The 16,905-nt window shown below is 38.7% G+C and overlaps 1 protein-coding gene across 1 annotated transcript in view; it reads right to left on the bottom strand.

The window, feature by feature from the left end:
* The window catches only part of LOC136245242 (transient receptor potential cation channel subfamily A member 1-like), a 79,641-nt gene extending 64,719 nt beyond the window's left edge, over positions 1 to 14,922 (bottom strand). The window contains exon 1 of the mRNA XM_066036732.1: positions 14,788 to 14,922. The gene's annotated coding sequence lies outside the window, so the exon portion shown is untranslated. The remainder of the gene's footprint in view (positions 1 to 14,787) is intronic.
* Between the last annotated feature and the right edge of the window lie 1,983 nt (positions 14,923 to 16,905).

Here is a 16,905-nt window from a genome sequence, read left to right as displayed (position 1 = left end):
GCTCAATGCTCTAGTAATCCATAACTCATTCATCTTCATTTTACAAGCAATAGTGCCAATATGATGATATGCACTGTAGAGAAATACTCTGTTTCCCATTCCCATGCTGCTTTTACCATTGAACAGTTTTGTTCATGTGGGTGTATATGGACAAGCATGTATAGATATATAGGTGCACGTGTGCACAACCACACACACACACACACACACACACACACACACACACACACACACACACACACACACACACACACACACACACACACACACACACACACACTTTTACAAAAAAAATTCAGTAAACCGGGCATGTGTCCACAACCAGCCTTCAGCCAACTGTGAGCATACACCTAGCACAGAGTATACGTAGCTATTTGGATGGCACTACTTTATGAATATATATTTTTTTGCTATTCTCAAGGAAATCATCTATCTTAACACTAGAATCAAACACACTAGTTGTGTGAAGGTAATTTTTGGTGAGATCGGGGTGAGTTAGGGTTGGCCTTCCACCCTAGCTCACCTCTATAACGCACCAAAAACTTACCTTCATACAGACAGTTAAATACAAAAGGCAAACCTAAATTTAGCATTATGGTTGGGTTCAGCTATAGTTTCTTCTTCATCCAGGTGTATATAGCTAGCTATATAATAATTATTAGTTCATATTTTTAAAGTACAGATTAAAAAGATGGGCAGCTAGTATAGGCATAGCATAGTGGTAGAACTGTAGCCTGATGTACCCGGGTTCAATTCTCAACATTTTTTCCTATTCAGAACCCTTTTGTCTAAGTTTAATTTTAATTTCATGACTGCCATATGAATAACAACAGCCATAAAAGAATTCGATCAAAAGCCACTGAGTTATAATGCTAATACCCCAACTAAGTGTGTAGTTGGTTCGCATTCACTCATTTTTAGTTAATAACTCTGGGTCAACTGCCCAAACATTTAGTAGTACTGTGATTCCCTTTAAACATCAGACTGTCATCAAAAAGCACTTTGATACAGGCAAGAACAAGCGAGTTGTGAGGGCTTTAAAATTATTCTAATTCAGAAGTTCAAACATGTTTACAACATAGAAACATGTTTGTTCCAGTACAAAACCATTGGAGGTGAACACATGTTTACTTCTTTGAAATCACTGTATTTGTCAGGGGCTCAGGTGCAGGTGAACTGACTATCACAAGTTCGCAATCAAGATACTTTAATAGTCACTGTATTAGAGCATTCATCTACATTGATAAATTACTCTATTCGAATATTCATCTACATGTAACGCCCCTCAGTTCATCGCTACCTTCCTAAAATTCCCTGGGGTACGTACCATACAGTCCATGGCAAATTACACTTGCTAAACTATTTAGGTACCATAGCTCTAAGTAATTGCTATAGACTAAGGACCTCAACAGGTTGCTTTTGTTTATGCAAACAAAGCACAAAATGATTACAATGCAACAAAATCAAAAACCAGTAAAAACAGCTTAAATAAGTAGTCGGTTTAGTTGCTACAGGTAAATATTAGAATCCATTAAACTATTCCTTACTAGGCTACTGTTTTCCTGGCTTCTTCAAGATTTGTCCAAACTCTTGTATTATGCTGGCACAAGTGAATCATGCTACACTTCAAAAATAGCCGACTTTTCTCTTTGGTTGTCTTAGCCAATCTAAAAATTCAGTGAACTTCAAAATGTGATTCTGGTACTTCACCTTTTGAAGTTCACCTTCACCTTCTGATTATCTGGTAAAGGTGAACTGGTATCTATCTGATTAAGTTCACTTCTGATTATCTGGTACTTCACCTTGGGGATTCATGAAACTTGTTTTTTCTAGCAAGAAAATCTTTGTTGTGTTACATAACAAACCTGCAATATTGCATGAAGAGTCCAGTTATCCCAGAAAAACAAGACCCCTGTATGTTTCAGGGTAAGTGCATTATACTACGAAATGCATGATAGAAGTGCTAGTGCATTAGAATTGTACTTAGAGCATGTTTTATAGTGTCGTACCAGATAAATCCAGTTGTAGCATTGTATTGAAACGGTCATGATGAGTTTAATAAACTATTTACAGCTAACTGCCTTGCATCGAAATCATCAGAATGCTGTTATATTAATTCTAGCCGTGAACTGCATGCAGAAAGTGAGTGTGTAATAGGCCTGGAATGTTGTGGTTAGACTGTGACAACATAATTAGGGCTTTTGAGTGCAATGTTACCTTCAATGACTATACATTACCATTGATACTGGTACTGTTTAGACAAGTGCAACTGCTGCATATATATCACTATCAATTTCATAGAATAGGAAAGTGTTGGTGAGAGGTGGATTATTACTTGCAATGCTAATTCACAAGTAATTAGTGGGACTATCAAGTTCAATTCTGTTGCCATGTTAGGTAAATGCCAGTTCTGTATCATTCACTAAAACAGCCTGAAAGGAGAGTACTGTATACAGGTAGCCCAGTGATGTACTCTAGATCACCAGCTAGTGTAGCTATCTAAGAGCTATATAATGTCAAAAAAATCCTAGCAGCGCATAGTTTCTAGCACCACTACCAGCTGTTTTTACCCTTAGTCTCTCTAGTACACTTGTTCCTCTATACTATAAATATTTGGGAACAATGTACTGGTCAAACGACACCTTCATCATTGCTGCTGGTATGCCATTCACTATAAGACTACTAATTTCTGTTGTTGCCATCCTTAGCTGGGCTTGAATGGCTGCTAGTGGAAAACTGTGAACTATCCTTAGCACCAGAATTATTACCAGTGCATGGCTTCCTTAAGGTTGCAGGTTGAGTCGAAGCCCTTCAATCTAGGGAAGCAAAAGTGTGGTGCACCGCAAAAATTTCATTAAGTGTACCACATTGCAAATATGCCATAAAATTTACCTATAGAGGGAAACTTTGGCAGGGGAAAACTTTGGCGAATTTGGTGATTTGCTACAAATTTGCCAAAGTTTAACCCACCAATTACTCATAGTGCCTGAGATTAGCATCTTCATAGCTACAGATTGAGGTTGAATTTGCTAAAGTTTATTTCGCCAAATGCGATTTAGCTTGCTATTTGTCAAAGTTTACCCCCACCAAGGTTTCCCTCTATACGATAAATGGCGATTGCACCAAGGCTAGATACTGTATTGTGTTTGGTTTTTGGTGCTATTTACCACTAGGATAGTGTAAATGTTGTGTAAATGAATTGATAAAAGTTTGTTAATTTATTTGGTAATGGTTTAATTGTAGTATGGTGTGATAACTTCTTTGTGTCTACAAGGTGCATCAAGGTTAGCACTGTATTTAGTTCTGTAAAGCTTGTAGCAAACATCAGCTTAGTGAAACAAAGCTTGTTGGGTGCTTATATCTGTGATACACTGTTAGTTCTGTTAGTGCATTTCACTTGAATGACTTCACTAATTATTTGTGGTTCCTTTGGCATTTCACTGTAGTATACTATTACTTCACATTAGTTTTCTACAGTATACTACTAGATAGGTTAGTTGTTGTGACTTAGAACAGTTCAGTAGTAGATAGATAATAAATAGGGATAGATACAAAAATAAGTGATTTTAATTGTATTTTCTTAGTGATACTGGAAGGATTTGTGCGAAACTTTAAAAATTTAATAACTGTTTTCATGATCACTAAAATAATCCTTTCTTAATGGCTTTCTATCCCTGCCTATATGTCTGCTGGCTGTTTTTCACTAATCATCTTGGTGAAAATGGTAATAGTTTCCCAGCAATTTGACATGTAATAATGCTTCGAAGCCATTCACAAACCACACTATAACTCTTGAGCGATTAACACTAGCAGCTTCAAATCTCCCAACCTATTAGACTAGTCTTTGGACTTTAATGGGACAGTAAGTAAAGATGTGTGTTTATTAGCAGAATTATCACCGGAAAGTAAATGCATGTGGAATTTTGTCTATTTCCGGTTGACCATAACCTTAACTACAGCACTGAATGCCATTTATACAAATTCTGCATGTAACTCAAGACAGGTTGTTGAAATGCAATAAAACAAAGCTTTCCTGAGAGAGGAAGACTATATCTAACATCTAAGGAAACTTGGGATGCATAATTGTAGTACAAAAAAATATCATCTTTTCAAAAAATACTTTATACAGAAGTCAATGGGAGCCAGCGAGTTGTGTTAGCAAAATCCTACTCCAGAAAAATGAAAGAAGTAGTTAATTAATACTAATGACACATTTTGGTTAGTTAAACTATTGCTTTCTTTCCTGTGAAGTCCAACCATGGCAAACCAACAATACTGATAACAGAACAATGGGTGCTAAAATATAATTTGTAACAGTAACCACTATGCCACACCCTACACAGGGAGAAACAATATGAAATCCCTAACTGTGCCCATTGGGACAAATTACAGTTTTGATCTTCATAGCAGTAGCCATTCGGTGTTATTAACCATTCTCAGAGAATATTTGTTGCAAGGTGATTATGTGTCATTCCGAAGGTCTCTAAAATAGTGAAGATAGTGTGGATTTGGGCAATAACCGATTTAGACTATGGCTCCTAAGGTTCTGGTCACTGCCAATAATGGCAGCTTCCTGATCAAATTAGTGCTAAAATAATTCACTGGTAGGCTTCCTAGATGAATAGCTACAACATCTTTATTATCTAGCGATGTTTTCTTTATACTGTAGTGATGATTTCTAATGGCTATGAATCCTGCAAAACACGTGACGTACATGGCAAAAAGAATTGTCATGGGTATCTAACCAGTTTAGATATCTACCTGCGGGTATCTATTGGATTTTAAAAACCTCATTAATGACTAAACTTCAAAGTATACTATAAGTGCCATAGTCTAATTGTAAATGGACCACAGAAGCCAAGCCATACACTTAATTGCATACCTTGGTTGCTTGAATGGACTACACTGTTTTCCAATGGTTAAAATATATTTTAGTCCTCTCTTTGTATGCACCGTGTTACTCTGGCATATTGATAACTGTTATGAGGCTCTATAAATCTTTAAAGACTACTTTATAAACACTCCATCTTGTACTATGAAGCATGAAAAAAATATGCAGCAGTAGAAATATTGCTCACACGTGACATTATTTGTGCACATAATCTAAAAAACAAGGAAGATAAAGCCCAGAACAGTAAGGAACCCTATACCATAGATAAAAACATCCTTAATAAACTACTTGATGGTTGCATTAATGGAAACACCACTATCACACCTAAAAAATAGGTTTGTTAGGTGGGCAATATAGCCCTTGCCAATGGCTACAAGGCCAGAAATCTTTAATTTTACAAACTTCACAAAGTGCCTACCTCACAAAGGAGCACCTGGTTTAGTTATTAAAGTCCTCAAGACAACTCGTACATCAAATGATGTCATAATTGATAGATCATCAAGTGGTTACAATGCTATTCAACAAGGAACAAATTCCATGAAATTCCACATCATTCATTTATTCATTGCTACACCATGCAAAGTATGCTATAGCATCCCAGTAAAGCCATTCATAAAGCCAAATAGCTAGTGCACTGCATACCTAATCCTTATTGAAAATGCATAGGATATTAATTTTTTTCCCACATGCGATTGTTTGTCCGGTGATTTATAAACACTTAGCTAATGTTGATCAGTAAGTTTGAATAAGCCATGCTTTCAAATTACACTTCCTACATGATCATATTCTCTAACACACACTGACAACCAGGACCACAAAAATTCATGCATATGCAATTCATGCATTGTTTGTGAACACTCTGGAACTGAACATCACATGGAATTTTGTCCATATCCTAATGTATGAACCATCATAAATTACATAAATAAGTGTTTTTGTAAATGTTTTGCCTTGTATTGTTATTGTAGATGTTAGTTTTTTGTTGCACTGGTGGTCACCTTGTATATAGGCACCGTTACCCTTTTGTGTGTACAGTTGTATAGTTAATTAGATAGTAAGTAATGAATTATGGCTACCAGACTTATGCATTTATTGCTATAAAAATTTTTTTTTTTTAAATTGTGACACGAAAAGGTATAAGAAACGAAGAAAAAAGTGTGATGCGACCTATGCTGAACCCACACATACAGATTTGTAGTACCCATGTTCTAGCACTCAGGGCTGTCAGTGTCAAGTTGAGCTAGTGACATTGAGAGAGATTTCCCAAGCTACCATACTGCTTTCAAAAAATCTAGGTCTGACAAACAAAAACAAAAAAAAGGTCTTAGAAAAATTTCGGACAAAGTCAAATTCGGCTACAACACCAATTTAAGCTGTCGATTGCTTATAAAGCACCTCATTAACACTCAAAAAGCTTAATAACCCTCAGTAAACACGTGCATAGTGTCACGTGAACGGCTAGTGAGGAGACTGCATGAGAGTCACCATCATTTGCATGTGAGCATGTGAAAAGACCCGAATGCGTGTGTCACACGCCTAATGCATGAGACTTGACAAGTCTGCCACTGTACCACTTGTGCTTGCTGGATACTCCTCTTGGTTTTGTACTATTTACATGTTACAAACATAAATACTATCTAATCCAAAACAGCCAAGCTGTAAAAAAAGAGTGCGGCCCTGAGAAAGGCTATGGTGAAAAAAGATGTGAAATCCAAGGTGGCGGCCAAGAAATGGCTGTGATGGTAGGTTAATGGTAAAAATTTTAATAACGACAATTCAAGTGAATTTTGTGCCAAGACCAAGCGGCACCAAATTCACTGAATTGCTGTTATTAAAATTTTTACCATTAACCTACCATCACAGCCATTTCTTGGCCGCCACCTTGGATTTCACATCTTTTTTCACCATAGCCTTTCTCAGGGCCGCACTCTTTTTTTACAGCTTGGCTGTTTTGGATTAGATTTCACTTCTTTTTGCATTTGTATACCCCAAAGCCGACCTATGGCCGGCTTTAGGGCTTTTTAACCTGTCATTTTTTTCTTTACTACAGGAAGAAGAAAAGATGAAGCAGGGTGATTTCTTTGTAGCTGACCTCTCTGCAAGGTGATCCTTCTAGCTGATCCCTCTACCAGATAACTTGTTTGTAGCTGAACTCTCTGCAAGGTGATCCTTCTAGCTGATCCCTCTACCAGATAACTTGTTTGTAGCTGAACTCTCTACAGGGTGATTTGTTTGTAGCTGAACTCTCTACAAGGTAACTTCTTCTAGCTGATCTTTCTACAGGGTGATTTGTTTGTAGCTGAATTCTCTACAGGGCGATTTGTTTGCAGCTAAACTGCTGAACTCTCTACAATGTAACTTCTTCTAGCTAAACTCTCTACAGGGTGACTTGTTTGTAGCTGAACTCTCTACAAGGTAACTTCTTCTGGCTGATCTTTCTACAGGGTGATTTGTTTGTAGCTGAATTCTCTACAGGGTGATTTGTTTGCAGCTAAACTGCTGAACTCTCTACAATGTAACTTCTTCTAGCTAAACTCTCTACGGGTGGCTTGTTTCTAGCTAATCTCTCTACAGGGTGACTTGTTTGTAGCTGAACTCTCTACAAGGTGATTTGTTTGTAGCTGAACTCTCTACAAGGTAACTTCTTCTAGCTAATCTTTCTACAGGGTGATTTGTTTGTAGCTGAATTCTCTACAGGACGATTTGTTTGCAGCTAAACTCTCTACATGGTAGTTTCTTTGTAGCTGAACTCTCTACAATGTAACTTCTTCTAGCTGAACTCTCTAAAGGATGACTTGTTTCTAGCTGATCTCTCTACAGGGTGACTTGTTTGTAGCTGAACTCTCTACAGGGTGATTTGTTTGTAGCTGAACTCTCTACAAGGTAACTTCTTCTAGCTGATCTTTCTACAGGGTGATTTGTTTGTAGCTGAATTCTCTACAGGGCAATTTGTTTGCAGCTGAACTCTCTACATGGTAGTTTCTTTGTAGCCGAACTCTCTACAGTGTAACTTATTCTAGCTGAACTATCTACGGGTGGCTTGTTTCTAGTTGATCTCTCTACAGGGTGACTTGTTTCTAGCTGAACTCTCTACAAGGTGATTTGTTTGTAGCTGAACTCTCTACAAGGTAACTTCTTCTAGCTGATCTTTCTACAGGGTGATTTGTTTGTAGCTGAATTCTCTACAGGGTGATTTGTTTGCAGCTGAACTCTTTACATGGTAGTTTCTTTGTAGCTGAACTCTCTACAATGTAACTTCTTCTAGCTGAACCCTCTACATGGTGACTTGTTTGAAGCTGAACTCTCTACAGGGTGATTTGTTTGTAGCTGAACTCTCTACAAGGTAACTTCTTCTAGCTGATCTTTCTACAGGGTGATTTGTTTGTAGCTGAATTCTCTACAGGGCGATTTGTTTGCAGCTGAACTCTCTACAAGGTAGCTTCTTTGTAGCTGAACTCTCTACAATGTAACTTCTTCTAGCTGAACTCTCTACGGGTGGCTTGTTTCTAGCTGAACTCTCTACAGGGTGACTTGTTTCTATCTGAACTCTCTACAAGGTGATTTGTTTGTAGCTGAACCCTCTACAAGGTAACTTCTTCTGTAGCTGAATTCTCTACATGGTAGTTTCTTTGTAGCTGAACTCTCTACAATGTAACTTCTTCTAGCTGAACTCTCTACAGGATGACTTGTTTCTAGCTGATCTCTCTACAGGGTGACTTGTTTGTAGCTGAACTGTCTACAGGGTGATTTGTTTGTAGCTGAACTCTCTACAAGGTAACTTCTTCTAGCTGAACTCTCTACAGGATGACTTGTTTCTAGCTGATCTCTCTGCAGGGTGACTTGTTTGTAGCTGAACTCTCTACAGGGTGATTTGTTTGTAGCTGAACTCTCTACAAGGTAACTTCTTCTAGCTGAACTCTCTACATGGTGACTTGTTTGTAGCTGAACTCTCTACAATGTAACTTCTTCTAGCTGAACTCTCTATGGGTGGCTTGTTTCTAGCTGATCTCTCTACAGGGTGACTTGTTTCTAGCTGAACTCTCTACAGGGTGATTTGTTTGTAGCTGAACTCTCTACAAGGTAACTTCTTCTAGCTGATCTTTCTACAGGGTGATTTGTTTGTAGCTGAATTCTCTACAGGGCAATTTGTTTGCAGCTGAACTCTCTACATGGTAGTTTCTTTGTAGCCGAACTCTCTACAGTGTAACTTATTCTAGCTGAACTATCTACGGGTGGCTTGTTTCTAGTTGATCTCTCTACAGGGTGACTTGTTTCTAGCTGAACTCTCTACAAGGTGATTTGTTTGAAGCTGAACTCTCTACAAGGTAACTTCTTCTAGCTGATCTTTTTACAGGGTGATTTGTTTGTAGCTGAATTCTCTACAGGGCAATTTGTTTGCAGCTGAACTCTCTACATGGTAGTTTCTTTGTAGCTGAACTCTCTACAGTGTAACTTATTCTAGCTGAACTATCTACGGGTGGCTTGTTTCTAGTTGATCTCTCTACAGGGTGACTTGTTTCTAGCTGAACTCTCTGCAAGGTGATTTGTTTGTAGCTGAACTCTCTACAAGGTAACTTCTTCTAGCTGATCTTTTTACAGGGTGATTTGTTTGTAGCTGAATTCTCTACAGGGCGATTTGTTTGCAGCTGAACTCTTTACATGGTAGTTTCTTTGTAGCTGAACTCTCTACAATGTAACTTCTTCTAGCTGAACTCTCTACATGGTGACTTGTTTGAAGCTGAACTCTCTACAGGGTGATTTGTTTGTAGCTGAACTCTCTACAAGGTAACTTCTTCTAGCTGATCTTTCTACAGGGTGATTTGTTTGTAGCTGAATTCTCTACAGGGCGATTTGTTTGCAGCTGAACTCTCTACAAGGTAGCTTCTTTGTAGCTGAACTCTCTACAATGTAACTTCTTCTAGCTGAACTCTCTACGGGTGGCTTGTTTCTAGCTGAACTCTCTACAGGGTGACTTGTTTCTATCTGAACTCTCTACAAGGTGATTTGTTTGTAGCTGAACCCTCTACAAGGTAACTTCTTCTGTAGCTGAATTCTCTACATGGTAGTTTCTTTGTAGCTGAACTCTCTACAATGTAACTTCTTCTAGCTGAACTCTCTACAGGATGACTTGTTTCTAGCTGATCTCTCTACAGGGTGACTTGTTTGTAGCTGAACTGTCTACAGGGTGATTTGTTTGTAGCTGAACTCTCTACAAGGTAACTTCTTCTAGCTGAACTCTCTACAGGATGACTTGTTTCTAGCTGATCTCTCTGCAGGGTGACTTGTTTGTAGCTGAACTCTCTACAGGGTGATTTGTTTGTAGCTGAACTCTCTACAAGGTAACTTCTTCTAGCTGAACTCTCTACATGGTGACTTGTTTGTAGCTGAACTCTCTACAATGTAACTTCTTCTAGCTGAACTCTCTATGGGTGGCTTGTTTCTAGCTGATCTCTCTACAGGGTGACTTGTTTCTAGCTGAACTCTCTACAGGGTGATTTGTTTGTAGCTGAACTCTCTACAAGGTAACTTCTTCTAGCTGACCTTTCTACAGGGTGATTTGTTTGTAGCTGAACTCTCTACAAGGTAACTTCTTCTAGCGGATCTTTCTACAGGGTGATTTGTTTGTAGCTGAACTCTCTACAGGGCGATTTATTTGCAGCTGAACTCTCTACAAGGTAGCTTCTTTGTAGCTGAACTCTCTACAATGTAACTTCTTCTAGCTGAACTCTCTACATGGTGACTTGTTTGAAGCTGAACTCTCTACAGGGTGATTTGTTTGTAGCTGAACTCTCTACAAGGTAGCTTCTTTGTAGCTGAACTCTCTACAATGTAACTTCTTCTAGCTGAACTCTCTACATGGTGACTTGTTTGAAGCTGAACTCTCTACAGGGTGATTTGTTTGTAGCTGAACTCTCTACAAGGTAACTTCTTCTAGCGGATCTTTCTACAGGGTGATTTGTTTGTAGCTGAACTCTCTACAGGGCGATTTATTTGCAGCTGAACTCTCTACAAGGTAGCTTCTTTGTAGCTGAACTCTCTACAATGTAACTTCTTCTAGCTGAACTCTCTACATGGTGACTTGTTTGAAGCTGAACTCTCTACAGGGTGATTTGTTTGTAGCTGAACTCTCTACAAGGTAACTTCTTCTAGCTGACCTTTCTACAGGGTGATTTGTTTGTAGCTGAATTCTCTACAGGGCGATTTGTTTGCAGCTGAACTCTCTACAAGGTAGCTTCTTTGTAGCTGAACTCTCTACAATGCAACTTCTTCTAGCTGAACTCTCTACGGGTGGCTTGTTTCTAGCTGATCTCTCTACAGGGTGACTTGTTTCTAGCTGAACTCTCTACAGGGTGATTTGTTTGTAGCTGAACTCTCTACAAGGTAACTTCTTCTAGCTGACCTTTCTACAGGGTGATTTGTTTGTAGCTGAACTCTCTACAAGGTAACTTCTTCTAGCGGATCTTTCTACAGGGTGATTTGTTTGTAGCTGAACTCTCTACAGGGCGATTTATTTGCAGCTGAACTCTCTACATGGTAGTTTCTTTGTAGCTGAACTCTGTACAACGTAACTTCTTCTAGCTGAACTCTCTACAGGATGACTTGTTTCTAGCTGATCTCTCTACAGGGTGACTTGTTTGTAACTGAACTTTCTACAGGGTAATTTGTTTGTAGCTGAACTCTCTACAAGGTAACTTCTTCTAGCTGATCTCTCTACAGGGTGACTTGTTTGTAGCTGAACTCTCTACAGGGTGATTTGTTTGTAGCTGAACTCTCTACAAGGTAACTTCTTCTAGCTGATCTCTCTACAGGATGACTTGTTTCTAACTGAACTCTCTACAGTGTGATCTGTTCATAGCGGAACTTTTTACTGGGTGATTTGTTTGTAGCTAAACTCTTTGCATGATTGTTTCTTTGTAACTGAACTCTCTACAAGGTAACTTCTTCTAGCTGATCTCTCTACAGGGCAATTTGTTTGTAGCTGAATTCTCTACAGGGTGATTTATTTGAGCTGAACTCTCTACATGATGGTTTATTTGTAGCTGAACTCTCTATTAGGTACCTTCTTCTAGCTGATCTGACTACAGGGTGACTTGTTTGTAGCTGAATTCCCCACAGAATAACTTACAATGTAATATAACTGAGTAAATTATAAATGCAGCTGAATGCTTTATTAGGGTGACTGTTCTATTAGAGTATCTCGATCTCGCATTTGCTGCACCTAGTTGCCTTTCGAATCATAACTCAGTGATTTGTAATCCGATTCTTCTGTACTACTGCAAGGACCTTCTATGATGATTATTCCAGCTACATACTGATTTTCAGCTCGTTGCTCTAAGCGGTTTGCCTGGTAGATACGAAAACTAATAGTTTTTTTATTCATAAAAATCGATCGCGTAATTTTGACACAGGTTGGGTTTCGTGTCATATCTCCATGGTCTTTATCCCGATTCCTTTCAAACCACAAAAAGGCACTCCTACGATGGTTGCTCCATCTACATATCAATTTTCAACTGATTCCTCCAAGGCGTTTACCCTGTAGGCGTGACAGACCTTCGACCTTATTTTACGCAAATAATCGGTCATAACTCCGTGACTGTTCATCGGATTCCTACCAAAGTTGGTACGGAGATCCGCCTTAATGAGCCCTTTAAGTGTGCCAAATTTCAGCCAAATCCGAGCACGCATTCGTGTTTTATGGCGAATTTTGCGAAGTGTGCGAAATGAAGAAGATGAAGAAGAAGAAGAAGAAGAAGAAGAAGAAGAAGAAGAAGAAGAAGAAGAAAAAAACGAAGAAATTAAAACGAAATTTTGTTCGCTCGTATCTCGGAAATGGCTGGAGCGATTTTCTTCAAATTTGGTATGTAGACTACCCTAGCTGGGCGGCACGTCTCCAGCAAATTTGGTTCCAATCGGATAAGGGATCACAGAGCTACATAGGTGTGAAAATTGCGTTTTCTTTCTTCCTGTTAATATACTCACGGTGTGGCGCGCCGGCTTCTTGGGCCGCACGACACACTATCGTGTGTCTTGATACAGTCTAACCCATGCCAGTGAAGAAACCTGAAACCAAAGCTGAACCCGACCCCAATGCTATGTTAAGCATAATGATAACTTTCACTGTCTGTATGAAGGCCGGTAAGTTTTTGGGTGAGTTCGAGGCGAGCTAAGGTTGGCCGCTCGCTCCAACCCTCAGTAGCTCGCCTCTTACTCACCAAAAAACTTACCTTCATACAACTAGTGTGTTTGATACTTGAGTTATGGCTACAACAAACGACCGGCTAAACAAATATTTGCACCGTGACCGGTGACCTATATACTAAGGCCACACCAAGTCAAACCTTAGTTTCTGGTCACCCGCCCGCATGGAAAACTGGAACCCCAGTTTATGAGGACTATTATTAATATTACAAGCGCTTAAGTGTACGTGACCAAGGACAGTGATTTTTAAACACTGCAAAAGATCGAGATACTCTAATAGAGCAGTCAGGCATTCTAATAGAGCAGTCACACTACCCTTAACTCTAATACTAGAATAGACAGATACTACTATAACGTTTTTGACTTGTCCTTGATTAGCTATATAGCTAGCTATTAGTAATGCTTCTGTTGCCAGTAAGTAACTTCAGTACAGTATGTATGTAGCATTGATCACTAGCCTAATGATCAGATATACCATAGCTTTAAACTTTCCTAACAATTCAGATGTAGTCCTCTAATGATTAGTCTAGTAACTCTTCTAGTGGATCTAAACTTGGACTTCCTTATCACTGATCACTGATATACTGACTAGAAATCCGGTAACATTTGGTGAGCTCAAACTTCAACTTTTCCATGGTTACATAATTGCAAGTATGGTCCTAAATTAGCAAATGCATGACATCCCTTAGTTAAAACATTAACTTAGCTTTCCCACATGATCACTGAAAAACACTAGCCTGGAGCACTCAACAACTCAACTCAAAACTTTGACAGCTACTGTACTCAAGGTTTACTGTATAGAAGGCTGGAAACGCATGCATATATAGTTGGCTAAGACTTCACATTTGAAAGAGTTTCTGATGATGTGTTAATAATTATAGTTTTGGATTATTATTAGCTAGCTAATAAATAATAATTTCCTGACATAGCTAATGAAACATTTCATTTGTAAAGCAAAAGTAGCTACATGAGCAGACCTTTCCTTAGTGTTAGCTACACATTGTTGTGCTCAGCAGTGTAGCTAGCCATCAACAATTTTCCTGGTGCATTTTGCAGAAGCATAATTAACTACTTATGCTATAAGAATGTTGGTTAAGCTTGGTTGTAAACTCAATATGAAATGGGTAAATTTAGCAAAATTAATAACATTACAGTATTACTGGTGTATATGTAAGAGTCTATGATAGTCCTGAAGTCCTGATCATCCGCCCGCCCGCATCCTTTTGTTGGCTAGGGAGTGACCAGAAACTAAGGTATGACTTGGAGTGGCCTAAATAATAATACCGTGACTTCGTATTCAGTTATTCTGTTAGCTAGCTAAGACAAAAATTAATTGATAAAAATACTACGGCAGCTAGGCATAAAGTAGCCAAACAAGTCCCGCCACTGACTCTAGATAGTTTCAAATCTACAGCAACACTGTTTCGCAATAGTCAGGCTCGCCACTGGCAGCCAGCCTGTATTTTTTCTTGTCATTTGGTCGCGGGGGAAAGACTTTCCCCCCTACCAAATACCAAAAGCTGACTCGGCCGGAAAAGCAACTGTGAAGACAAAATTGATCGATTCACAAGCGCTAGCTAAAATAATCTAAAGTCTAGTCTAAACTAATCAATCATGTAGCTAGGTACTCCATTTCCAAGGCCGTTCCGACATAACTCGATGACAAGTTACTATTGTAAACTGATACTGTGACTAACCTGCACACTGAGTCAGTCCCGGCACGGCTCAGCTCTCTGTCGAGTATTCTGATTACTTGGTGTCCGTCAGGTCGGTTTAGCCAGCTACACAGCTGTGAATAGCTAGCTAATCAGTAGTGATCTCTCCTGTAGCTTCAAACGCTGGGAAAAGGCTAGAAATGAGACAGTGATAAAAACTCTGAGATGGTAAGGGTGCTGTGACCCATATAGGTTTACGCGCCCCGCTGCGTATACGTCACACGCACGTGACCTTGTTTACGCGACTTCATGACTTCGGATAAGGCAAACTGACAAAGTAGTCTAGCCTACCCTTTACTAGAATAGCCAGCTGGCTGCATACGTGAATTATATAACATGCATAAGTATTTTTGTTCGCACTGATGTAACATCTTAGAAGTGCTATTTTTTGACCGGAGCAGTCACACTAGGTGCTACAGTGCTACCATAGCACATAAGTGATGTGGGTGCCCTGTGGCAGAGAAGAGTGGTTTTGTCCAACCTAGAGGTAATAAACCATGCACTATTAATCAATCATTCATTGTATGGGAAATGTTGCTATAGCTAGCTGTCAGTGGGATTGATGCACTCCTGGTAGTCGGATGGCAAGCAACAGAGGACAGTAGCTAAATTAATGCATGACAACAATTGACTAATGAAATACTGTATACATGTCATTCAGTCATAGAAGAGGTTGTTGATGCTAGTGGGGACTCACCATCAAGTATCAATCAGTCCAGGGTGCAGTGAGACTCCAGAAATTTCAGCCATTTTAGCTTCCCGTGCATGATGTCTCAAATTTTCATCCGAAACATTTCAATAACTCATCTGGCCATTTAAACCTTGTGGCTAATTTCGAATGGGAAATTTTCAAAGAGCACCTGGTAAAATTAATTCTGTAGGTTTTAGTTTGAATGTTCAAACATTCATTGTACACATAGCACCAACAAAAAAAATAATAATTTATACTCACGCTATGTAGAAGTCAACATGAGTATTTGTATATATGACCAAAAATATAATTATTGCAAGATCCCAGGTCGGTAGCATCACTATTTAATTTCATAGGTGATAGGAGCATGGTAGTGATCCACGCAGACGCATTATGGCTGATCTGAGCAGAGAAATGCATAACTTGTATCTCAACCAAACTTGTATCTCAACCAATACAGTACCCAACTATACGGTTCACTTATTTTTCAGCAATCGGGGTAGTGTGCATTTAATTAATTACCAAACAAATTGTTATTGAGACGTCTACTGCGTGTAACAATACAAATGATAAGGGATTTCATGTCTACAATGAAATGCAACCGGATTTCCGAAAAGATACCTTTTCCACACATTTTGCATACCAGCAAACAAAATTATGTAACACTTGTCTCCTTATACTGATCAACTTGTTGCTATATAGGATCAAAATGCAGGCAGATACCCGTAGCTACAATCATGGAAATTTCAGGCAATTATATGCCATGATCAAAGAATCATGAAACTTCAAATTTCAAAAAAAAGGATCAATTTTTTATATGAAAAGGTACCTTTTCACAAATCCGATTATAAATATGGATCACTATGCTAGGGAAAATTTTGTTTTGCAGATGAGACTGAAACAACGAGAGTGTGAATTGTTGCACATGCATGTCCACAAGCGGAGGGAAATCTTGACTTGCTTTTGATACCATTGCTCACTAGCAATTCAATACAAGACCATGAAGTGCTGTTGCAATAATAGTTTAACAGTTAGTTACACAGCTCTGTAGCACAAGTTAGAACTTCTCATGTAGTAGCAAGCACCAAGCGAATTCCAGGCTGGTAAAAGTTTAAATCGATTCTGCATACTGAATTAACAATTCAAAGAGTTAAATTTTTGTAGAGCCAATGCTCTTTGAATAATTCAAAAATTGAAGTCCTTTGAAAATATCCTGTTATATGGTACTATGATAATTGTGTGTACATATTATGCCAATAGCTATAATTGTTATCATCTACACAAGTGTGCATGTGGGCTGAAATTCTGATGAATGACCATGGGTATTCCAGCTTTACCAGCAACAAATGCCATCACTACTTAAGTATGTAACAAGTTACATGAAGCATTACTGATTGTAATATCTGCAT

Source organism: Dysidea avara, chromosome 15 (assembly GCF_963678975.1).
Source record: "Dysidea avara chromosome 15, odDysAvar1.4, whole genome shotgun sequence".
NCBI classification, from domain to species: domain Eukaryota; kingdom Metazoa; phylum Porifera; class Demospongiae; order Dictyoceratida; family Dysideidae; genus Dysidea; species Dysidea avara.
This window is presented reverse-complemented; position numbering and strand designations above follow the sequence as displayed.